At 44.2% G+C, this 25,881-nt stretch overlaps 1 protein-coding gene across 10 annotated transcripts in view; it reads right to left on the bottom strand.

Annotated features, from left to right (window-relative positions):
* Nucleotides 1–25,881, bottom strand: part of Atxn1 (ataxin 1) — a 405,898-nt gene that overhangs the window by 374,522 nt on the left and 5,495 nt on the right. For all 10 annotated transcript variants that reach the window (XM_029468382.2, XM_029468383.2, XM_029468379.2 and 7 more), the window contains exon 2: nucleotides 22,753–22,867. The gene's annotated coding sequence lies outside the window, so the exon portion shown is untranslated. The remainder of the gene's footprint in view (nucleotides 1–22,752; nucleotides 22,868–25,881) is intronic.

The raw sequence follows: 25,881 nt of genomic DNA, 5'->3' as shown, positions 1-25,881 counted from the left end.
ACTGCTTATGAAAAATATATTGCTATTTTAAGTCACCCTATTAAAAAGCACATCTATAGAGCTAATGTTGGCGAATTATAACCTGACAAGCCTGTGAGAGTGCTGTCAGCACAGTCGACTTAAATAACACATCTCACTTGGCCCCTTTTGTCTCAGCCCCCTCGGCTGCACACCTTACATGGAAGAGGACACAGCCATTCAGACAAGCATAAGAATCTGTCGCCTGGACCAGAATCCCCAGCAATGATCACTGCACTTGGCCTGAGTAAGACACTGGGGCATTCTTCTTGACTTTATAAAGCAGAGCTAACACTGCTCTTTTTGTGTTGGATAATTGTGCAGGAGAGAGGGAAGATGCAGAGAGTCTGGCAGAACGCAGAGAAGACCGAAGGGAGAAAATGGCCAGTAAAGATGTGTTTTGTTTTATATATGTTATATGTGTTGTATTAGGTGTTATAAATTATATGTTATATTGCAATACATTACAGAAAAGTAATATATTTCTGTAATGGCTACTTCCCCATCTTACTCCACCTCCAGTGCTAGAAATTCATCCCAGGACCCTGTGCATACTAAACTCCACCACTGAGCTACAGTCCCAGCCTGTTATAGTGCTTTAAGGTAAAAGGCATAAAGACCAGAGAGTGCCGAACAGGATTGTCAACTTTGTGGCAATTGACAAATCTGGCTAGAGAGTCAGAAGCGCGTGCTTACTGAGTGACGTGACTCGTATAAAGGCCTTTCTGTATGTGCAATATTTAGTTTAAAAAAAAATATATTGCAAGTGTTTCCCTGTGAGCGATGATAAGAGATGAAGTATCATTCATTACCAGCCTGGGGGCTGAGGTTGGATGGCGTAAGCTGAATCTTCTTCCTGTTACTTCCCAAGTCCATGACCTTGAGCAATCTACTAACCCAGTGACCTTCTCTGAAGGTGGTGATAATGAGGAGTGTGCAGCTTTACCATGAGGATTAAGTGATTAGTAGGGTGACTAACTCCTCCTAAATCCCCTGGCATGCTGGCTGGCTGCCATTATTAGAAACAAAAAATAAAAAACAAAAAAATCAAAAAAACAAAAAACCAAAAAACACCGCCAACAAAAAAAGAAACAGGCTCTCTGCACCAGGGCTTGGCTCGAGCATAGGAGCTTCTACACTTCCCCCTGTGTTTTCAATTACAAATCCATAAAGCAAATATTTATGAACAATGTTTTCTTAAGTGAACATATCAACAATCAAGTTCTGCTCTTTCAAGTGTAATTCTAGATACATACCTTAAGAATAAGTCACATGACCAGAAGAGCCAAAGCTCACAGCTCCATAAAAAATGGGTGAAGAAAGCAAGCCAGTGACCAGATGCACGGTCAGGGGGGGTCTCCCTAACGTTCACACCAGTGGTCTTGTCTAAGAGAACAGAATTACGTCATAGGACGGCATATAAGTCTAACATAAAGTATGATGAAGACTACTAAATAAGACACGGTGGGGGCACAGCTGCAATCCCAGCACATGGGAGACTGAGACAGGACTATTATATCAAAATGAAACAAACAAAACCATCTATTTGCCTATCTATTCAGAGTTTGCAGAAATACACTGACGTCTAATGTCACACACCTGGACTAAGTGATGAATTGAAATTTTCACTTTCACTTTGTGGTGGTTTGAAAGAGAAGCGCCCCCTATAGAGCATCTGGTCCTTATCAGTGATGCTGTACAGAGAGCATGTGGAACCCTTAGTAGGCGGAGCCTCACTGAGAAAGTCCATAGGGGGAAGGCTTTGAAGATTCATAGGCTCAGCCCACTTCCGGCTTCCTCTCTCTGTTTCTTGTGTGTGAATGGACATGTGATTATCCCTCATTCTGCACCATGCCAAACCTTCACTACCACTGTGGGTCCTGCCGTTTTGGAACTGTAAGCTAAATTAAACTTTTCTTTCTTAAGTTGCTTTGGTCCTAGGGATTTTTTGTTGTTGTTTTTTGATTAATGGATTTTTGTTTTGCTTTTGTCACAGCTATGAAAAACTGACTAATACACTCGTGTTAAAAGCTGCCCCTTAAGTAACACAGGAAAAGAAATTAAAGATTGATTTGTTTGAAACTATAAGTCACACGACCTATGTAGGACTCAGTCAGCAGTGACAAGGAATCATACGATAAGATCGAATGTCAATAAAGTTGAACAAAGAGATGCTTAAAAACTCTTCTGAGTTGAAACATCATGAATGGAAAAACTACCTAAATAATCGCAGTTAGCATGGTCACTTCTGTCTCGAGATTTCCCCACTCTGTCAATCAAACAAACGAACGCAAAACCAGTGGCCAAAGCAACTTAGGGAAGAAAAGTTTAATTTAGCTCACAGTTCCACAAGGAACTGTAAATAAACTGATCCAAGTTAGTCCTTGGTGATTAATTTCAATTACTACAAGGCAAGTTCAAGCAGTGGCTCTTAATTTTAATGTTTATCCTATTAACTCATGATACTAATTCATAATACCAATAATATGAAAAAATGCATATCTAATTTTTTTTCAGATCCAAAGATGCAAGCATAAGGCTTTTTTTTTTTCCTGTATTAATCCCTAACCTCTAGGTTTGAGACTTAGCCCAGTGGTAGACTGCTTGCCTGGTATCACTGAACGCCAGAACCATCAAATAAATAAACACATGAATCTTCATCTCCCTTCCCTTTGCTTGTGAGGCATTAATTATTAGCTTAATGCACCAACAGTTCTGGGAAAAAGAAATCAACCTTAAAACAAGACTTCTCCAGGGATACAAAGAAACCACTCCAACAACAACAACAAAAATACCAGAAAGCAATTACATTTCTATGATATATTAATTTAAAGCTGATGGCCAACTAAATATTTTAAATTCTCTAACTATGGAACTGACCAAAACTGGGCATATTTAATGCAATGCTGAATACAAATAAATCCAAAGAAAAGTTCAAGTTGAAGGATTAAATTACGTGTCTAAAACTCAAGAAGAACGAAGACCAAAGTGGGGACACTTTGCCCCTTCTTAGAATTGGGAACAAAACACCCATGGAAGGAGTTACAAAGACAAAGTTTGGAGCTGAGACAAAAGGATGGACCATCTAGAGACTGCCATATCCAGGGATCCACCCCATAATCAGCCTCCAAATGCTGACACCATTGCATACACTAGCAAGATTTTGCTGAAAGGACCGTGAGATAGCTGTCTCTTGTGAGACTACGCCAGGGCCTAGCAAACACATAAGGGGATGCTCACAGGGTCCCCAATGGAGGAGCTAGATAAAGTGCCCAAGGAGCTAAAGGGAACTGCAACCCTATGGGTGGAACAACATTATGAACTAACCAGTACCCCGGAGCTCTTGTCTCTAGCTGCATATGTATCAAAAGATGGCCTAGTCGGCCATCACTGGAAAGAGAGGCCCATTGGACTTGCAAACTTTATATGCCCCAGTACAGGGGAACGCCACGGCCAAAAAGTGGGAGTGGGTGGGTAGGGGAGTGGGGGGGAGGGTATGGGGACTTTTGGGATAGCATTGGAAATGTAAATGAGGAAAATACCTAATTAAAAAAAAAGTTACCTCTCTACCTGAGGTCACACTGCATTTGAGTCTGACATATGTCCCAAGCCTAAATTCCATTCCCAGAGACCACAAACTCCTAATCTACCACTGTCTAAATTGAAAGAACTCACCAGTATCTCCTGCCAATCACTACAGCCCCAAAACGCCATTAGCAAAGGTGAGTTGTGAGTGGAAAATCTAAAGACATAAAGATTTCAAAGTCCCTAAAACTTTCAGTGAAAGAGAAAAGCTTGGAGCAAAACCACTGCTCCTCCCTAGAGAGGGCTGGAAAGAAAAAGAATGGCTCCTCAAGAGAGATGCTGGCCTGGCAAGTGTGAGCACAGGAGTCTGGTCTCCCGAGAACCCCACATTAAAAAAGAAAAGAAGAGGAGAGGAGAGGAGGGGAGAGGAGAGGAGAGGAGAGGAGAGGAGAGGAGAGGAGAGGAGAGGAGAGGAGAGGAGAGGAGAGGAGAGGAGAGGAGAGGAGAGGAGAGGAGAGGAGAGGAGAGGAGAGGAGAGGAGAGGAGAGGAGAGGAGAGGAGAGGAGAGGAGAGGAGAGGAGAGGAGAGGAGAGGAAAGGAAAGGAAAGGAAAGGAAAGGAAAGGAAAGGAAAGGAAAGGAAAGGAAAGGAAAGGGAAGAGAGAAGAGAGAAGAGAGAAGAGAGAAGAGAGAAGAGAGAAGAGAAAAGAAAAGAAAAGAAAAGAAAAGAAAAGAAAAGAAAAGAAAAGAAAAGAAAAGAAAAGAAAAGAAAAGAAAAGAAAAGAAAAGAGAAAAGAAAAGAAAAGAAGAGAAAAGAAGAGAAAAGTTGAGTATTGTGCTTGCTTGTAACCTCAGTGCTGGAGACAAGTACGCTTGGGGCAGCCAGTCTACTCTTCTTGGAGAGTTTTGGGTCAGTGAGAGACCGTGTCTCAAAACCAAGAAAAGTCGAGAATAAAAGGGAAAAAGCTAGGTGTGTCTGCCTCATGCCTATTACCCCAGCGCTCGGGAGGCAGAAGGAGGAGACTTGCCAACAGTTTGGGGCCAGCCTGGACTACATGTTGAGATTGTTGCAAAATGTTTGATTTGTTTTCCTTCACGAACGCATGCACACACATACGCATGCATGCACACGTACTTCATTAGTTAACAGTCAAACAGCACTCAGGGAAAGAAATTACACACCACACAGGCACCCCTGCACCACAGAGAGCCAATGTGATGTTATTTAAATATCATGAACTATTTCCCTAACCACGCACAGATGTGCTATTGCCAACTGCCCAGTTCAGAAACTTCACTCTATTTTTAATTATTTGGTTCAAAGGACCCGTTGGTGATTAACTTCTGTGTTGGATGGCTAAGCAGGTCAATTTCCTGACCCACAGCAAAGAACACACAGAGAAGCTTAATCATTTTTTAAGTAGCGACCATCGTATTGTAAACAACGTGTAAGGACAACTGATTTCTTAAAGACCTGCTCACCGCTGCAGTTTGAAGCTGTGAAGTGTATCGAAGATGGAAGAACTCTAAGAGTGCTTGAGGAAGCTTGAGGAAACAAAATGAACCAATGAATGACAAGTGGATTTTCCTCCATGGAAATAACAGAACAAAGGAGAGATGGATGGTGTCATAAGGACCAAGGTGCAGCTTTAGCTTGGACCACGAGCATCGAACAGAGTCCCTTCAGCTCACACCTACAAAATGGACTCAGATGAGACCAGAAGATGAACAGGAAATGCGGACCCCTTGCACTCACTCCGAGCCAGAGGAAATCCTGGAGCAGAATTATAAAGAAACAACAGTCTGGCACTAAGACAGAAAAGATGACCAATATAGAAAGAATGAGCAAACCAAAGCTCTGTGTTGCCATGGGAATTCATTAAGAGAAAAAAAATTATATTTATTATGTGTGTGGACATGGGATGAGGTCACACGCCATCATGTACCTGTGAAGGTCAGAGGACAACTTGTGGAGCCAATTCCGTCTTTCTGTTTTTACGTGGATCCCGGGGACCTAACTGGACACCAGGCCTGAGTAGAAGCAGCCTTAGACACTGAGCCATCTCGCCAGCTCTAGATAGGAATTTTTGTGCCATTCTCTGTTATAAGACAGGGTATCACTCTATAGCTCAGACTGTGCTTGCTTCCTGCCTCAGCCTCCCAAGTGCTGGGATTATAAGCATAAGCCACCATACTCGGCAAATGCGTCCTTTTGTTTTACTTTTTAAAGTTTCTGTAGACTGGAGTGTGGTGGTTCACATCTAGAAGCGATGGCCGGAGGATCAATTGTGAGTTCGAGGCTAGCCTGGATTATGTGAGGCCGAGTCTCAAAACAACATCAAAGTAATGGAGGAAGAAGAATAAAATATCCTTGAAATGAGAAAGAAAAACACACACACACAAACGGAAGAGCAAACTAACACAAAGCAAAGAATGGAAATGAAATGTAAGACACACAACCCAGAACCTGGGAATTAGAATACGGAGAAAAACCCGGCTGACATGATTGCTGCAGGATCTTGGTCAACAACCCTAAATGTTCTAAGCTCTCCTTTTTCTAAGCCCGAGTCTCAAGAACCACAGGCCAGAGGGTGCTGAGAGCTTTTGGGGGGCGGTGGTGGATAATAACAGCAGTTATACTTGCATTGAGTCCCTGGCCAATACCAGAAGATCTGGGCTTTCAAAACCCATCACAGAACAATCCACCATCTGCTACCAGGGTGCAGAACGGAGGTCTGCTCGGAACTTGCGCTTTGGAACGCCCTTACTTCCAAAGTGCAGCCCCATCGGCCACAAGCACTGGCTACAAGCCCTCTGTGGGATCTGTCAACATGGAAAAGTCACATTTGTGGGTAATTATGAAATTTCCACTATTGGAAACAATACCGGATGCTATTACGAGAAGAAAAAAAAAAGTAATCTGCTGCAGAAAAGCCAAAATAAAGATGACTTCTATGATTGCACACATATATGAATATATATTCATATTCGTCCCCTATTATGCAAATAGGTGAAGCACAAATAAAAATGCGTGCTGGCAAGAGATTAGAATTTTGTTTTAAAAAAAGATTTCTACACTTCAGAAGAAAAAGCACATCTACAACTGAATTATAACTGCAAATGGTTTCATATCACCAACTCGTATCATTACCGTGGGCTCCGGCTGACTGAGGCTTAGAAATGTTTGTATTTCACTTTAGAAATGTTTCTATTTGCTGTCGCAGAAGCCACTGTGATGCGATTTGACCCGTGTCTTTGTTCATAAAACAATCCTCTCAGATATGTAAACAGGGATTTGATTTTTCTTTAAGTCAAAGAAAGCCAAAAATATGATTGTCAGAACAAGCGCCTCTTTCTGCAGGACCCTCGAGTTGAATGAAAGCCATTCAAGTTCTATGAACTGCTGTCTCCACTCTCAACACACAGCAGATTTATATTTCAGAAGGTTTTGACCGAGAACAAAATGTAACTGAAATATCTCCGCCATTCCTTTTTCCTACAGAACATTCCATGGGCTGAACTCCCAATGAGAGGCATGGGGTTGTCAGCTTCTGTCTGCACTTCTACTCTCTAGCCTGTCCCTGCTGCAGATTTCCAGTTTTGACCCTTTCCTGCCAAGACAAAAATCGACACCTTTTGGATATGTTGCAACTTGTCATTAAGAGAAATGAAACCCTATTGCTTTTATTCTGTGCCACCTTTAAGCATCCATGGCTTTAAAAAAAAAAAAAAAAAAAAAAAGCCCCGTTGTTTAATTCAATGAAGGGACAGTTTTAAAATACATATATGCTTATGTAAACAACAGAAATCCAGCGAGAGATTCTTCCAACAGTCCACACATGTCTATGCAAAACCAATCACTGGTGTTTTTGAAAGCTCAACTTGTGAGAGACAGGCCAGAGCCAGCACGAACAAGTCTGTGCAAGATGAATTTAGCCTCGGCTCCAGGTTATGCTGCTGGGCAAATGCCAGCATAGAAAGAATGGCTGTGTGTACTGTGTCTAGCAAAGGAATGGGTAGTGTTGGCAGAAATGGTCCCCAGGAGCACAAGAGAGACTTAAAGCCCTAGGAAAGAAGTATGACATTCAGCTATGTCTGGCCATCAGTGACTAAGCCTAGCTCAGAATGAGTGGGAGGCCAACCCCAGACAACACATTGGCTGACAGGGATGATGTCCAAGAGGAGGTCTCTGAAGCTGAACGTCATCCATTAGGGTGGCCCAGAATAAAAATGGTGACCCATTAATGCCTCCTGGAGAGTTCATTAAAGACACCGAGTCCCAAGGACTCCCAATGAGACCCAGAGGTGCTTCCTGCCAAGACAGATCTCCTGGACTTCTGTAGGGGACAGAAAACTGCAGAGGAGACAGCGGGGGGGGGGGGGGGCAAACAAAAGTGATTCAAATTCCGGGCATGCTGCACCTAGCAGCACGGTAGCCTGTTACCAGATGACTTCTAAAAAGACGGGAATAATCGCATTATGAGTACGACACACGCTCCAGGGTTATTGAGATAGATAGTGACAGTGATTAACCACAAGATGCTGTCAATACTTAATCATCACAGAAGCAACTCATGATTCTGAAGGGTCGCCTGTCTTCCACAAGGTCCCTCCTGCTCAGCAAGTACCAGATAGACCCACGGTCAGCTGGACACACTTCTGCTAACCTCTCCTGTGATGGCCAAGAGAAACACAACAGGAAACTACAGACAGGAAGTTGACCTGATGCCATCTTCCCACCTACCGAAGAAGGGACTTCTCAGACTTCAGGATTCCAAATACAAGATCAGTTTGACTTCCTGGTGTTTCTAAGCCTTGCTGACATTAAAGGAGAAACAGCTCAGACATAAAAGTACAGTGACTGTAAAAAGGAGACACTTTCTCCCAGCCCCTCAATCCATCAAGTGGTAACGTTGTTGTTGTTGATGATGATGATGATGATGTGATGATCTTTTGGATCATGACTGTACTCTCCACTCAAGGAGTCATCCTGTCCCCCGAAGCAATTTACCCACCGTGCTTGACTGAATTCTTGTGACATCTTGCAATCAAGGTAGGCAACCCAGCCACCATGATGTGCACATCGTTGGTTTTTAAGGCTGAAGCTACTAAACCAGAATGTCTGAACAAAGAACCCTCAAGAGATAAGACTAGCTCCGACTCGTTCTCCAAGAGAGGCAAGAAGCATAAGACTTCTATGCCACGGAAGTCTTCGAAGACTCTGGACATTTAAAATGGGAAACTTTAAATGATAAATTATGACAACGACTATGATGATGATGATGATGACGATGATGATAACGAAATAATTTCAAGACTTTATGGCAAAGAGTTACCACTCAGTACATTAGTCAGAAGAAACTTGGAAACCAGCCAAGTCACATGATGTCCTCTGCTCAGCAGCACAGCAAATAGCTGCTCATTCCTTTTTTCCCAAAGACGGACAGCGGTCTTCTCAGGCTGACCTAGGATATGAACTATATTATTCCTAGGGTTTGGTCTGGGACAGACAAGAAACACTGTGGTCTGGGACAGCCCCATGCTTCAAGCTCACATTCAGAAACATCTTTTTTTTGTGTGTGTGTCATGTTGTTGGTGCTCCTACCTCGCCCTGGCCCAGGTTAATCTGTAAGGCAAGTGAAATAGATGCCCAGTGTACCAGGAAGGGGGAAGTAGCTTTCTTCTGTATGTCTATTCAGATTGTTAAGATCACACTGTTCATCTGGGTGATTCTGAGATGGAAAAAGAACACGACCGGCCCCCTTCTGAAGATTACAGGACAGGACAGAGGGCTGCAGAGGCTTAGGTAGACCAGAGCAGCCAAACTAAAACACCACAGTGAGGCTTAGATGCCATTACCATGTTCCTTTCAGACTCCATACAAAGTTTCAGGAAAGGAAGTATGTTTCAGCTATCCCACTGGACAAATCCATGCATGTATACAATGCATTTGAGTTATCTTCTTCTCCTACTCCAGCTGACCCCCTTTCTTCTTCTCAACGACCTCCCTCTTCTTCTTTCATGACTCTGACTTCATGACCCACCCAGTGGAGGTTACTTACTGGAGCAGGAGGAAGTTATCAGTGTCTATACCACTGCAGAATTTGACTTCAATTCCCCAGCAATCAGTAACTGCCACCACAGGGATGGGTGGAACCTCATAAATACATCTCCCCTCCCCCCCAACCCCTCTCTTCCCCCTCAATACCTCCCCGCCCATTCTTGAAGGGCCAAATATTTTTCGAAATAGTTCTTTGGTTTGGTTTTTTTGTTTCTGAGACCGGGCTGTCCTATGTACCCAGGGCTGGCCTCAAACCTCACAATCCCCCCCATCACACTGCAGAGTCCTGGGACTGTGAGCATGTACCACTGTGCCTGGCTGATGTCTAAGTTAATAACGGGATCCTCTTTGCTTCTGTCTACACAATAGTTACAGGCTTGTCTTATGAGGCTGGGAACATAGGATGGACAAAACTGAGTCGAATTCCTCAAACTTCTGTATCACTTTGGAGCCTAGGCTGGCCTAGAACTCCAGCAATCCTCCTGCCTCAGCCTGCCTCATGCTAGGATTATAGGTATGTATCATTGCCTGGCTTCTAAAAAGACTTCAGTCAGGCACCAAAGATACAGTGAGAGCAGGAAGGATTCCTTTTCAGGTCCACGCCCCATGCACACACGCGCACACAGGATTGAATATGCCAGTGTGCTTCATATGCCTGGGTTCAGCAACCCAGAAGGCTTCGGGGATAGACTGGATCTGAGGCCTGAGAAATAGGAAGAGAATTCAGAACAACATTCACCCAGATTTCCTTCTGTCCCAGTTGGAATCTCCCAGAGCAGAACAAGGGCAGCTTGAGGTTCCCTGTGGGCTTTTGCACTAGGTTCTTGGTTCCTGGTATCAGGATCCCATTTCCATCTGACATGCAGCCTGGTGTACAGCATCTCACCCCAAACACCAGAAAGGAACATTAAATACCTGCCAAAGGTATCTTTACCTATGGCAACAGTGCGTCTCCTAGAGAAAGTCATATGCAAGACAGAGGAGAGGCCTGAGCCGCCCAGTGGAAGAGGCCCAGATTCCACCTTCAGATCATCCTCCTGCCTCCCGGGTCTCATTCCTGATGAGACTTGTTACCTGTACAAAGGACTGCTTCATTGTCCGTCCCCAGCTCTGGCACGGGGCTCACAATTCCACACTGTGCTTCATCCAGACCTGAGCAACCTGACCCAGAACTGTAGACGTTCTTCCCAGCCAGATCAATGTGAGCCCCAGTGTTCTTCCGAGCTGGCAAATGGGGTCCTCAGAGCTTGTAAGGAAGACTAACCAAGAATAGGGAACTGATGTCAAGACACCTGAAACTCACTGACGTCAGCTCACTCCTGCAACAGGACAGCTGTGCCTTCAGGGATCACCGTGAAGCGAGAACGCAACAGGAATTCCTTTTCAACGCAAAGACAGTTTTAGATATTCAAAAGGTTCCTTTTCTGGGTTGAATACAGAGTTGACTCAAAACTGAGCAAGCCCAACATTCCATTGCAAGGAGCTTGCATTCCAGAACATTCCCCCCACTGAGCCCTCCTTTATCTACCCTTTCTCTTCAGCATAGTCTTCTGGAAAAATTCTTATTCCTTTTGACACCCACTGTCATGATACCCAATGCAGATGTTACAGATACCATCATCTCCACCTTGGCCCCATCACGGCTAAAGTGGATCTGAAACACAGTTCCGCTGCCTTGGTCCATGTAATGAGAAAGGCTGACATCCAATCTGTTACATAAAGATTCAAGTCACAGAGGAAGCACCTATACATACCGCAGACATACATAAGCCAAATGTTCAGTGTCCAGCATATCTCCCACACCCTCTTATATCTGAGCTGGGGAAAAGCTTTTAAAATGCTACAAAAGGGTTGGGTGTGGTGGCTCACACTTGCAATCTGAGTGTCTCTGTGAGGCTGAGGCGGGAGGATTGCTGCATGTTCAAAACCAGCCTCGTCTACAAAGTGAGTTCAAGGCCAGGCAGAGCCTCATACAAACACGAGCTACAGAAGGAGAAGAGAGCATGAGAGTTCAAGTCTCCAGCTAGCCCAGACCAAGGGCTCCCTCTGGAAAGAACAGGAATTTAAAACATTAAGAACAAGAGAAAATTAGCCAGGCAGGAGCAAAGAGGCACTGATCCTACAGAAGGGGTTACAATAGGTTTGTACACAAACCAACACTCAAAGGGAAGCACTTAATGACGGAAACAGGCCTACAGGACTGACCCAGCTGGAGTGGTAAGAGGCATCCCTAGCCAGGGAGCCAGATCAGAGATGCTGAACTTCATCCTGCACCTGAGAGACACTAGAGTAGGGGGCTGGGGAGGGCATTCGCTAGGCAAAGATGCAAGCCAATTTCTAATATGCAGAAGAGTTTTCTCGGACTGTAGCGAGCAGAATGGGATGGACTAGAGAAACAGTACGTGCCACGCACTCAGACATGTTGACACACACATGCCTGAAATCCTAGTATTGGAGAAGTTGAAATAGGAAGGTCGCTGGTAGCTTAAAGGTTAAGCAGCCAGGAATATACAGAAGGAACCTGTTTTGAAAAAAAATCCCAACCCACATAAGTGGGGAGAAGCATAGTTTGTAGGATATGCATTATTTCCATATACACATTTGTCCCTCTGTATCCACGGATTTATCCAAGATCTACCCAAGCTCCAGGGTGTGTCTCAAACAACAGAAAGAAAAATGTCCAATGTCCGTATAGAAAGTCCATCCAGTAGATATGTTACACGTAGAGCCACCCCAGCCTGGCTGAGCCATAACCCCAAATTCAGATCGTGAAACTTACTTTCCCCTTGACCTTGATACGGAGGAAACCACTGCCAACCTTTTCGCCCAGAGTGCCATCTACAAGGGACAGCTACACCCTGGAGGGAGGGAGAGAAACTTCACGTCTCCAGGTTTAATACGGATGAAAGTCAACCCAAGTAGTCTCTCCTTCAGTCCAGCAGGGAGCTGGACCTAACCATGCAGGTCAAGTCTCCAATCAACCAACATTGTGGGCAACTGTTAGACTTTGACATTCTGGCCTCGTCCCTTGAGGTTCGAGTGAGGGAGGAGGCCGGACATATTTCCACCCACCTTCCCAAGACAGGAAGCACATAGGTCAGCCACAGAGAGCAGGGAGACCCAGGGTGGAGCAGAAGAAATGTGACAGCCAGGATGGTGGCCTGGGAGGGGAGGGGGGAAGAGGCAAGGCTGAAGAGCAGGTGTGAGGAGACGTAAAGGGCGAAGCTTTGGGAACATACAGCATTGGGCCTTTAATAACAAACCATTCCTAAGAGAAACAGTAATGAAAGAGGAGAGAAAGAGGGGGAGGAAGAGGAGAAGTGGAAAGAGGAAGAGAGTAGCATCCTTGGTAGACCCAGATTGCTGGCTGGCCTGTACAGTGCCCTAGGTGACCCTTAACCCTAACTCTAACCTGAACCCTAACCCTTGTCTTCTTTCCAAGTGAGCCCACAAGAGAAACTAAAGAAATGAACAACCTATCGTATTTGAAACCTTGAACTTCCATGCAACAGCAACAACAACAAAAGTATGGTTGGCGCTAGAGGGATGGCTCAGTGGTTAGGGCTGCACATGGCTCTAAGGAGGAATCCAAGGTCAGTTCCCAGCACCCAGGTCAGGTGACAGAACCACCTGTATGTAACTGCAGCTCCAGAGGCTGCCAAGCTCTCTTCAGGGAGGTGCCTGGAACTCACGCGCACAACACTCATACCCAGACACACATGCATACGCATAATCATTTTTTTAAAAATAAATATGAAAAGGCATGGCCCCTGAAATAAAAATTGGGGTGTGTGATAGATAAGGTAGATATGACTTTTCAAAGCACAGTGTTATCTAGAACATAGGAAGGACTTGTCTTTGCAGATTAACACACATAGAGCCTCTCTGCTAATTGTGCAGAGGACAATTAGTAAGTAAACACGGAGATGTGCTATCTGGAGTGGGATCAAAGCAATGCAAATCTGAAAACCCAGGGGCCATTTAAGCACGCCAAAGGAAAAAAAAATGGATGTCTCTCACCCTGAATCAGGGTGAAGCAAGACACATTTCTCCATCATCAGCAGCAACGTAAATCAGAGAAGGCCTTTTTGGAAGCGATTCAGGACAAACCCCTTCTCACTCAGCAGTCAGCCTCCTGATCTGTACCCTGAGTGGAAACCACCTTTGCTGGCAAACATAGCTGTCCTAGCTTTGTCCTAAGAAACAACAGAACCAGGCGGAGCATCCCCAGGATATGTGATTTCACACAGAAGTGTTTGATAGACTGTAGCATATTCCAGGAGATGGCAATATTATAGTCTAGGCAGCAAATGAGACTGCTTACCATAAATGGGAAAAACCCAAACTTAAAAGAACAAGATGAAGGAGATGAGGATGATGAAGAGAGGAAGAAGAGGAAGAGGAGGAGGGGAAAGGGAATGAGGAGGGGGAGGGAGAAGGAAAGGAGAAGGGGGAGGGGAAGGAGAGGAGGAGGAAGAAAAGGAGGAAGATGATGAAGAGGAGGAAGAGGAGGAGGGGAGGAGGTGGAGAAAGAAGAGGAAGAGAAAGGAGGAGGGGAGAAGAAGAAGAAGAAGAAGAAGAAGAAGAAGAAGAAGAAGAAGAAGAAGAAGAAGAAGAAGAAGAGGAGGAGGAGGAGGAGGAGGAGGAGGAGGAGAAGGAGGAGAAGGAGGGGGAGGAGGAGAGGGAGAAGGAGGAGAAGGAGGAAGAGGAGGAGAAAGGTATATCTTAATTTGTCAGCATCTAGAAGACAGGGAATGGTCAGTGCTCAGCAGGTAAGGATGATTGCTGGCAAGCCTTATGATCTGTGTTTGATTCCTAGAACGAACAGGGAAAAGAGAGAGCCTTCTCCTGAGAGTTGTCCTCCAACTTACACACACACACACACACCACCACCACCACCACCACCACCACCACCTTAAATAAATAAACAAGGTGCACATGACTTAAGGACCAGAGTGGGGGAATCCGCAAACGAGCCAGGATGGCACCACAGCCAGCCAGAGGCTGTCTCCACCCCTCAGTGGTGGCAGTCACTCTTCCATGGTGTAGCCCCATCTGCTGATGCTGTCTCTTCCATACACAGGAAGTGAATCCAGTTGTCCCAAGTTTCAAAGCTCTGATTTGGATTCACACCTAGTCCTCGAAGACCCAAAGGGCATCCTCTTGCCCCTGACACACCCTTGCCTTTGCTCCTGCCTGCTTCCCTCGCCTCTAGAATGCCATAACTTCACCTTCATTTATGCATTTGCTTTTATAATTCTGAGATTCCTCCCTGTGAGGTGATGTGTGTGGCCAGGGCATGTATACTGGTTGGGTTGTTTTTTTTTGTTTTTTGTTTTTTGTTTTTTTTGCCAATTTGACAAAAGCTACAGTCATATTGGAACAGGGCTCTTCAACTGAGAAAATGTCACCATCAGACTGGCCTGTGAGCAAACCTGTGGCACATTTTCTTGACTGGTGATTGATGAGGAAGAGCCCAGCTCAGTGCGAGTGGGCCACTAAGAATCAGTCCTCCATTGCCTTGATTTGAGTTCTTGCCTCCAGGTTCCTGTCTTGAATTCTTACCCTGACTCCCCTTAGTGATAGAGTGTGTGACCTAAGAATTGTAAGTGAAATAAACCCTTTCCTTCCCCAGTGTTTTCTCATAGCAATAGAAGCCCTAAGTAAGACAGCACGATTATCATGATTGCAATCCCCTGAGACAGGTGTTTTCTTCCCCATTCATCAGATGAGGAAGTTGAGGGTCACAGATTTAAGAGATGTGGGCAGGGCCACACAACCCTGGACCTCCAATCAGAGACCAAAAACTCAACTTCCACTCACAGGGAGGTGGGTATTCCCATAGCTCCCAAATGTCATCTCTGCCATTTGCATTCACCTGCCGAAAGAAACTATTAATAATTGTGATCCATCTTGAGGCATCCACATGAGCTGCTTATAAATGAACTAAATAGGCGAGGGTGCAGGGAGCATGCTAATTGGAAGAGCCAAGGCAGAAGAACAAGACTTACCTAGGGACTGCCATCTATACCTTTAGGTAAAAACCAAACGACATCAAAAAGAAATGTCTACTCACGGACGAAAGCAGGGTATGGCCCTAGATACGGATGCTCAGATCTGAGCTCCAGTGCACCTCTTGTAAGAAACAAAGCCACAATTAGCTAAAAGATTCCTTTGAGTTATAACCCAATCCATCTCTGGAGAGGGCTCTTGTTTGGGGCATGGAAGCAAGAACAGTTAAACACACACACACACATACACACGCACACACGTACATACACACACACACAGAGGAAGCTATTGCAAGATGAAACTAATATAGATGTGGTGATAAATGATTGTCCGTACCCCTGCTGACTTACTCTCTAAATAATGATATAATAATCGCTAAAATATAAGCTCTAATTAAATACCAAACCTAACAAAGTCAAACAACAGCAAATGATGTTTGACAGAAGCAAAGGTCTTAGGGGATGTGAGGGGAAGAATTCTAATAAAATCACAGAACTTGACTGGGGAGGGAGATGGCTCAGGCGATAAGACGGCTTGATGCTCAAGCACGGGGCTGGGGTTCCGGTCTTAATCACCCACATTAAAAAACAAACAAACAAACAAACAAAACTGGACATTGTGGTGTACCTCGAGAGCTGATTGGGTGGTAGGGCAGCTGACACTGGAGGATCCCTGAAGGTTGTCAACCAGCCAGTTTAGCTAATTGGGGAGAGACTCTGTCTCCCAAATTAAGGTGGAAAGCAATACAAAAAGACACACACTGTTGACCTCTGACCTCCACACACACACAAAACCACAGAACTCTATAATGCCAAGCAAAAGAAAAAAAAAACAAAACATGATATCATTTCTTTTAGTTTCTCATAGATAGGTAAACTGGAGCCCAGAAAGGTTTAAGGGTAAGCCTTCCTGCTGACAAAGTAGTAAGGCAAGAAAGAGACTGGATCTCCCCAACAGAATCCCCGCCCCCCAGCCCCTCCTCCTCATTCCGCTGTGTGTTGGAAAGCAATTCCACTCCAAGTCGTATTTTAAAAACAGCATTAAACATTCTATAAATATTAAATTCCTTTTTAATAATTTTCTAATGCACAGGGGCCTATTTGAAGCAAGGGGTCTGGTTTTGATTCCTTTTGGAAAACAGAACACTGCTCAGGAGTTTAACCTAGTATTGAGTGAAATATTAACAGGCCATATAATGGTTTCAGTGTTTCTTCAGGAAAGCCAAACAGAACTCAAAAAGCATATCCCCCGGGCCTTCCGGTGGTGGTGTTTCTGGAACGCACAGTCAACTCCACGGTCTACTCCACAAACCCGTCACTGTTAAGTAACTCATCAGCAAATAAAGAGGAAATTACCGAAGGGGATTTGCCAAGCAATTAGTCCTCTGAAGCAGATGACATACAACTGTTCTGGGGAGGAGCTTCCCAGCTAGTCATATGTCAGACTCGGAGCCTAGTAATCTGTAAATAAAAATGCACGGTGCACGATTACAGCTGTGATGGAGGCTGGAGCTGCCAGCCGAGCTCACTGACAGTCGATCTCAGGGCCTTTCTGACTCCCTGTGTTTGTAAAGGGGGAGGCACTGCCACCGGAGATAAAAGCAACCCACAGTAAATTTCACCCAACATCCAGAAGACAACCAGGGTGCCTACGCATCACCTGGACACAAACTAGCAACGATTCACTGGCTGATCCAGGGAGGAGAGCACAGGCTAGACCCGGAAAGGCAAGAGCATGAAGGGCCATGAGACCTACAGCTGATGGCCTCTGGCTGGACGTTTTGTTCTTAGACCATGTCCTGAGTGACACCCCACCACCTGTCATCCTGGGAGAGATATCTTGTTCCTATCTGCCAAGTCGTGCAAAGTGAGCGATGACCCAATGAAGCTCTCCCCAGCAGTCAAAAGTTCAGCAGCTCCCCGGAACTCCATGTGGAAAAACATCTGGAGCCAACTTAAGCCAATCCCCCAAAGCAGATAAGCAGAGAGTGCCGCCGTCATCATTTTCTTCAATTAATAATTATCGAAAGCACGAAGGACTCTAGGGCCCTCGCAGGGAAGAAAAGGAAGAGAGTTACAGGCAGCTTGAATCAGAAGCTCACGGGAGTCTCTGGTCAGAGAGGCTGGCTTGGAAGTGGGGAGCTTGTGGCGTCAGAACCATCCCCGATTTTGGTTTCTGAGCACGCGCAGTGCCTGAGTTACGGCTCGCTTATCATCCGTGGCTGTCTTTGCTTTCTGTTTCTAACTGTAAGCTTCTTAATATAGATAGGGCTCAGGGCTTGCACATAATGCAGAGCCACCGGGATCTGTCCAAGCTGAGGTCACTTAACTCCCAGCAAAGATGGGTAAGTTATTCACCCTCTCCTGTGCCACAGTTTCTACATGCACAGAACTTCTTCTTTTTAATATTGTTAGTTTTGTATTTAATATTTTCATCCTTAGCCACTTGAGGGCAATACGAAGAGTTCGTGTAAACAACTCAAGTGAAAACAAAACAAAATAAAAACATTAAACAATCTTCAGGCTTTCCCTAAATTCATGTAAATAGACTGCTCCTTCGCACAAAGATAACGTTCAACGGTGCCCTGCCCTGTGTGCCATGGACTCTTAGGCTAACTTTCTCTCCAGAAGCAAGGCCTAACAATGATGTGTATTTATTTCAACAGTATCTTAAGTAGTCCAAGCTTACTGTGTAACTGAGGCTGGCCTTGAACTCCCAATTTGCCTGCTTCCAGCTCCTAAATGCCAGGACTACAGGAATATACAATCCTGCTCAGCTTGAGTCTATATTTCTTTATCATCTATAGAATATTGAGAAGTCAATTTGTTAAAGAGCTGTGTCTGGTATCGTTGGCTTTGTGTGTGTGTCTGTGTGTATATATATATATATATATATACATACATATATATATACATACATATATACACATATATACATACATATATATGTGTGTTATATATTATACATGCATTATATATGTGTATATGTATATATGTATACATATATGCATTATATATTTTTTTCTCACATTTAAAAGATCCTATAGAAAGCCTCTAGGAACTCATCAAAAGTTATGAAGCACACACATACTAATATGAGTTATCAGAAATACAGTTACTAAATGGCCACAAATGAACAATGGCTAACTTGTTAAGTGGCTGACACAACGAGATTCACGCCTGTCACATGAGAAGAGTCAATCAGTGGTGGAAAAGATCAAAGCAATGCTGGAATGGTTGCTAATAGGTACAGGGCCACCCGTTGAAAGCCTTCAGAAAGCCGCCTAGAGGAAAGTACGAGAGCAGTATTTGCTTTAAGTAAAAGGAGACACTGCAAGGGCTGAGCATCAAAAGTAGCGTTCATTTTCATACACGCGCATATTAGAGCAAACTAAAATGAGCTCCCGTTCCTAGTTTATAAAGGAAAAACTGTTTCAACAAGATTCCATGGCACTGCGTTGAACACAGAATTTCTAGGGTTCTAGAGAGAACCTAACAGAAAAGACCTCCAACCACAACTCCCCCACCCACCCACGATTCAGCCCTGCATCAACTCAATTCCTCTTGTCACCCCAGCTGGTGAAGAACTGACAAAGGCTGAGCCAGGCAAGCCTTCAAGCTCCCCTCCTCGCTGCCTCTTACCTTCTCCCTCTGCATTCAACACCAGCTCCCGCATCCTTGGAGTCAGTCATGCCCTGTGTGTGAGCACTCCTCTGTCAGGCAGAAGACCCCAAAGCCCAAGTTCAAACCCTTTGTACACCAACGACGCTTCCAAACTGCTTTTTGGACTGACCTCTCCACTGACCCCATACCCCCACCAGTCTCCCTGACTTCTGAAACTCAAGAACACCCTCCACTTTCAGCCACAGTTGCCCAGCCTACATCCTACATACAAGCTTGCATTGGCTTGTTGTCTCAGCCACTGGCAAGACTTTCCTCTGCCTCTCTCCATCTCTTCCCACAGAAGTGCAATCCAGCCTTCAGAGCCCAAATCATGTGATCCTCCTCCTCACAGTCTTTCCTAAACTCCCACCACCTTTCAGAATTCCTTCCGGGTCAGAGTGTACCCCTTAGTAAGTACAACCCAACCCCCTCAGCTTTGTTAACTATTCTGGTGCATTCCTTCTTTCTCTCCCCTGGTCACGAAGAATGGGTAATCTCCGGTAGCTCTTGCTCTCTGTCATGTCCAGAGCACCATGAAGGAATTGAAAAGAAAATACACAGCAAATATATGAATGAATCATTTCTTTATATAGATAGTAGCTGTGAATAAGTTAGGTCATAGCTGGCTCAGCTGTATCATACTCATAAAATAACAAGAGCCAGAAATAATAATCCAGACTTTCATTTAAAAGAATAACTTGAATATACCAGGATGCAACAGGATACTCTCTCCCTGCCCACATACAGCCATCAACTGTGTGGACCATAATGAGGCCATTATGTATGCAAGATGCTTAGATAATGCATATACGTTCCTTTTCAACGCAATCAGAGAAAAGATCAACGGCCTAATACTGTTCAAGGTGACACTGCACCATTTTGTCAGTAAGACCCTGAGTCTCTACATGACGCTTACCTTGTTTGTGAGGCTAGAAACCCCTGCACCTCAAGAAGCAGCCCCAAGACAAGACTCCTTGGCTGCCTGTCTTGTTCACGAGAGAATTCTTGAAATACCTTGCTATAGATAATGACTCTCTTCAAATACCACAGGTTTTACAAAGAAAAGAACGCCTCACCCCATATGCACCTGAGCCATACACCTAAGACTTCAACGTGAGAGTCTCCTGCCTGGCAAAATGGGTCCCCCTGAAGGGGGAGAGCAACAGTAAGACACCCCACCCTGCCTGCTCACAGACACCTGCAGATCTTACAAGGCGTCACCTTGCAGTAACTAGACATCACTCTGTTTCCATTTACAACAGTCGTTCTCCGTCTTCCTGATGCTCTGGCCCTTTAATACAGTTCCTCATGGTGTGGTGACCTCCACCCTTAAATTCATTTTTGTTCCTACTTCATAACTGCAGTTTGCCACCATCATGAATTGTAATGCAAATATCTGTGTTTTCCGATGGCCTTAGGCTACCAGTGTGAAAAGGACCATGCGACCCCTAAAGGGGGTCATGGCCCACAGGTTGAAAACCACTGATTTAAAGGGAGCCTCTCAAATACACAATCAATAGACTATAAAGAGCTCATTTGCATAATTCAAAAGAATATGATGCTTTTGGAGTGCTAACTCGCTCCGTCTCTGCTCTGCCCCACAGGGATTTCTTGGAGTCTTCCTTTCTTTCTGTCCCGGGAATAGAACCAAGGGCTTCACACATGCTAGGCAAGTACCTTCTCATTGAGCTATATTGCCGGACTTCTAGCTATATTTTCTAAGGCTTAAAAACAACTGCTAGTCAGGCTTCTCTTTAAAATATATTCAAACTGAAAATAACTCTATTGCTACTCATCAAAAGCCTATCTCACTACAAGGCAAACCCCCCCCCCAAAAAAATGCATCCTACCACAGGAGAGTTAACGTAAGTTCGGATTTAAACTACAGAAAAAATAAATAGAACCCATATTGGCTTTGGAGAGCCACAAATACCTACAGGGTTGGTCCAAAGGTCAAGTTTTTTTTACTTGTTCCTAGTCATGTATGATCCAGGAACAGCCATGGGACAACAAGACCATTATAATCACCCTGTCTAGAGATAAGCTGTGTGTTAACAATGAGAGCTTATGTGAACAAGCCATAAGCCACATGCCAGGCACGTTCAATTCCATCCTCACAGTAGCCCTCTGTGGTCCCCATCTTGTATGGAGAAACTGAGGCATGACCGGGATACAAGTATGTGTGTGATTGGAGTAGCAACCTCAGGTTTGAAGTCCAGACATGCTGGCAAGTGACAGAGCTTCGGGGTGTTATCTCAGAGGCCATTGAGTTCATGCTTGGGTTAAAATAAACTGGTTCTGGGGTGTCGGCACCAAAATCTGGTGAATTTGCTTGGGAATTTTGGGTTGACTCAGGCTATATCCCAAGCTAGTACTCTAGCACTCACTAAGCAAGTCAAGATAGCCCCAAACCCTAAGGTCTTTCTTCCTCAGCGCGCCCCATCATGTTGTGACTAGACATGAGCCACCACGCCCCACTCCACTGGATCATTTTTTTAAATGAGCACTTTAGGTAACGCCAGTATCTACCTTTTGCCGAGTGGATTTTGAAATCCTCGACTTGGGGTATGTGGTTTGGTAAGAGGACTTTCTGCTTCTCACCAAGAAAGGAACATTCCAGAAACACTTCCTTCATTCCAGGAGATCAGCAGGGAACATTCAGATTCAGGAGGTCTAGGGTGGAGCCCCAGATTCTGTCTGAAAGTCTCTAAGTGAGTCTGTTACCCAGCCAGCCTTTGGAACTTCTGGTGTTGCCTGGCTTCATCATTTCAAGTGAAACTGCTCAAAAGGCAGAGGAAATCGATCCCGTTTTCTATTTCACAACCCTCCTTGGTTGTGTAGCCCAGTGTCCCCAGGATCTTCCAGCCCCACGTTCTAGATGAATTCCATTCTCTCTGGATTTCACAGAAAGGCAGGGGCCTCCTGTTTGCTCTTTAACAGAGAACCATGAGTCAACAGTCCTTGCTTACCCACTGTTTCAAGGCTCTCTCAGCCAGAAAAATTTACTGTATGTGAGGAAATCAGGAAGTTGTAAAATCCAAACAGACACAAACAAACCCAAGACTCAACAACTCTTGGTTGCCGCTGACCCAACAAACTGTTCTCTGTTTCCCTGAAAACGTAGCTTGCTATAGTGAGAACCTTAAAAACGTGAGAACTGACACTCAAGGCAGCTGGCAGCTTAGTGTTCTTTACCTAAAATAATCAGGGAGAAGCCCCAGTCAGCAATCATTGATCCTCACAAATTCGATGCAGATTTCTTCTCAAACCATAGACCACAACTACAGATAGTTTCATCCAAGTTTAATAACACAGAGGCACACACACACACACACACACACGGGCAATTTTCCATACACTATAGTTTCAAAGGAAATTATATTTCACAGTTAACAGAGTACACGGCTGGAGAGCAACCATCCCAAGTCAGACTTTATCTTCAGATGGAAAACAGAAAAACGTTGTAAAACTCTCACCTGACAGGTGACACCCTTCCCTGTGGAGGGAGTGGAGGAAGAGACTGTTGGATGACAGACAGATCTGCAGCTTGAAGGGACCGCCCTTGTACTTGTTGCACGGTGCAGGATGCTTCTGTGGAGGTCCAGGAAGTGCAGAAGAAATACAAGATGGAAGACCAAAAATGAGAGAGAGAGAGAGAGAGAGAGAGAGAGAGAGAGAGAGAGAGAGAGAGAGAGAGAGAGAGAGAGAGAAAATTACTACTTTAAACAAAGATCTATCTTAAGATGTAGGTACTGAAATACAAATCTTAAGAACATCACACTTTGAATTTTGTTATAGATGAGTTACACAGACAGCAATCAGTTCAGCCGAACAGGTCTGGCTTTATTCCACAGGGTTCAGGGGAGCCAACATATGAAATCTAGGCCATCCCTTCAGTCAAATGAAAACCCTGGTCTCCATGTTTGAGACGACTATTGTCATTTTCCTCAGGCATCCAATAAGTAACCACAAGCCAGTCCTCACAAGCAGTATCAAGTGGAAATGGGAACAGCAATTGGACCAAAAGCCTAATTTTAATCTATATATACTGTTTATCCACGTGCAACTTGAAAGACAACCATGACAGAACATAGCTATTAGCATGCTAGTGCAAAAGTGAGTGGAAAATCAAATGAAGGAGGAAAAAAAAAGATCCAATTCTGAGAAAAGGTCTCATGTAGCCCAGGCTGACCTCAAATCTGCTATGTAGCAGAGGATGACCCTGAACTTCGGATCTACCTGCCTCCAACTCCCGAGTGCTGGGAATACAGGCATATCTCACCATGCCCAGTTTATGGGGCATGGTAGACAAGCACTCTTACCAAGTGAGGTCTGTGCCCAGCCATAAATTTTAAATAAGTTCATTGTTGAACAGGCATTGTCTTCACTTTCAGTTTGCCCCAATAGTCAATCTAAATCACTTGCTATATGATGAATGTATGAATGGATACATGAAAGAAGAAATGAATGACCTCTTGGTCCTTGTGAGGTACTTTTGTGAATTAACAATGTGCGCACAGAAACAGAAGAGGAAGAGGGCCTGATCTGCTAGCATTCTTTTTTATCCTTAGTCATTAAAATGATTTACTTAAGTGCTGGTGGTACCCAATTAGCAACTAGATTACACCAAAAGAGTCAGCCATGCTGTTGGGATGGGAAGAAAATTCATCAGTCAAATAAGTGAATGCTAAACTGGTTTCTAGTTAGATCCACTGGAGCTGAGCTGCATGTGTGTTTAGGCTGTTTTAAATTTAGTTTGGGTTTCCTAAGCTCTCGCCAGGTAACAGTAGGAAGGAGAAGGGCCAGAATTATATTGGGTGTCAGAAAGGAACTATTCTGGAATACGAACATGATCTCCAACGTGAATAATCTGTAAACAGGTAAGGAAGCCAAATATCCTTGGGTACGTGGCAACTCATCTCAGTAGTCATAATTATTTTCAACCATACACACTCGCTATTTTTAAGAGCACAGCCTAGCTGGAAAGGAAAATAACTTCCATTCCTTTCCAGCACTTTGCAAAGTAATGAATAGTAGCCAAAGTATTCTTCCTTCTAACGAACCCATTCACCCTCAATTTACTTAGGCATCTGAGTACGTGCTTGGGTCTGCTCTGCAAAAGAAGTAGGTTTTCTTTTGTTTGCTTGTTTGTTTGGTGTTTTTTTTTTTTTTATCGGTCTTTGGCTTTCCCAAGTGTAATCCATGTGCAGAGAGAAAAGCTAAGTGGAACACCCCCATACCCTGACAAAAAGAAAATAAGTCACCATCTTCCCACCAAGAGGACGGTTGGTTTACAAACGGTGGCTGAGTTCAACAGGAGTTCACAAAATTCTATTTCATCTTAACGCAGCACTTATTTTAAGGGCAAGGGAAGTTTTGATTTTTATCTGGTAACGTTTCAAAGGAAGCTTCTAAATACTTAATAGTCACTTTCCCAGAAGCTCCGAGGGCTGGGAACTTGGGTTCTCTTGTACACGGATTTGTGTGTACACAAGGTCCTATTTACACATCACCTGGCAGATAAGGCTTGATAGAGTCCAAATTACAATCTCCTCCCTTTCTGCTGAAGCACACAGAACAGTCAAATGTGATGCAAATGCTGTAAAATATTAATTTACTCTAGCACTGGCATGCCTCCTTCTTTCAAAAAAGCATTTGTCCTCTTATCCTAGACAGGGTAGGAGTTATTTGCTTGCCGTATCCCATCAGAAATAAAGAGAGAGAGAGAGTAACATGAGAATTAAAGGCAAGGCCACATGAGCTCACTGTAAAAACACACAAACAACGAGCGAGACAATAAACTATAAAACACTGCATACACTAAAATTGGAATCTTTAATATCTCAAAGGCACAAAGCCGAGAAACACAATACTATTAATAGTGAAAGATTACCAAGCAAGGCGGCCCCAAATAACTGAAACCGAGATGATGTATAAAAACCAGGAGGGAACACAGGCATCAGGACCAGGGCCGAGGGCACGAAGACAGAAAGTCTGCCATACACAGTGGCAAGAAAATGCCTTCTCTTTCCGTAAGAAGCAGACATGCTTACAGGTTGGCAGCTGGAATTGCCACTAGAAACACCTGATAAGTCACTCTAAACCTGTCGCACTTAAAGGGCGTTTTGGTGGAAGCAGGTTGAGTCCTTCTCAGATCAGATGAAGCCCTGCAATCATGGGAACACCTACCCCGAGGTCTTCTTAACACCTCCAGTTTTCTGAAAAGGGATTTTCGAGTAGAATACCATTTTTGTTTACACGAGGGTGATCATCGTTGCGTTTTCATTAGCCCACAAATGGCATACATTAAGAGTTATAGAAAAATCAATGGAACACGGCTGCTAACGTCCAACGGGCCACACAAAGGAGGACGTGAGTTGCTCTGTTTGTCTATCATGGCTCTAAACATGCTTTAGTTCGTGTGGGAGTAGTAATAACAGGAAGTACAAATATTTATACTAAATTATCCTAAAGGGTTAAGTTTTATAAGGACTATAAAATATGCCATTAGGCTGATTAGAGTAAAAAAAATACATAAAAATAAAATTAGGAAAGAAAAAATAAAAATGCTGTTTCTACCAATAAAGATAAATTATCCCACAACA

The sequence above is a fragment of the Mus caroli genome, unplaced genomic scaffold (genome assembly GCF_978045245.1).
Source record: "Mus caroli unplaced genomic scaffold, Mus_caroli_1 scaffold_15, whole genome shotgun sequence".
Lineage (NCBI taxonomy): Eukaryota > Metazoa > Chordata > Mammalia > Rodentia > Muridae > Mus > Mus caroli.
The sequence above is the reverse complement of the archived record's forward strand: the minus strand, read 5'-3'. Positions and strand labels throughout refer to the sequence as shown.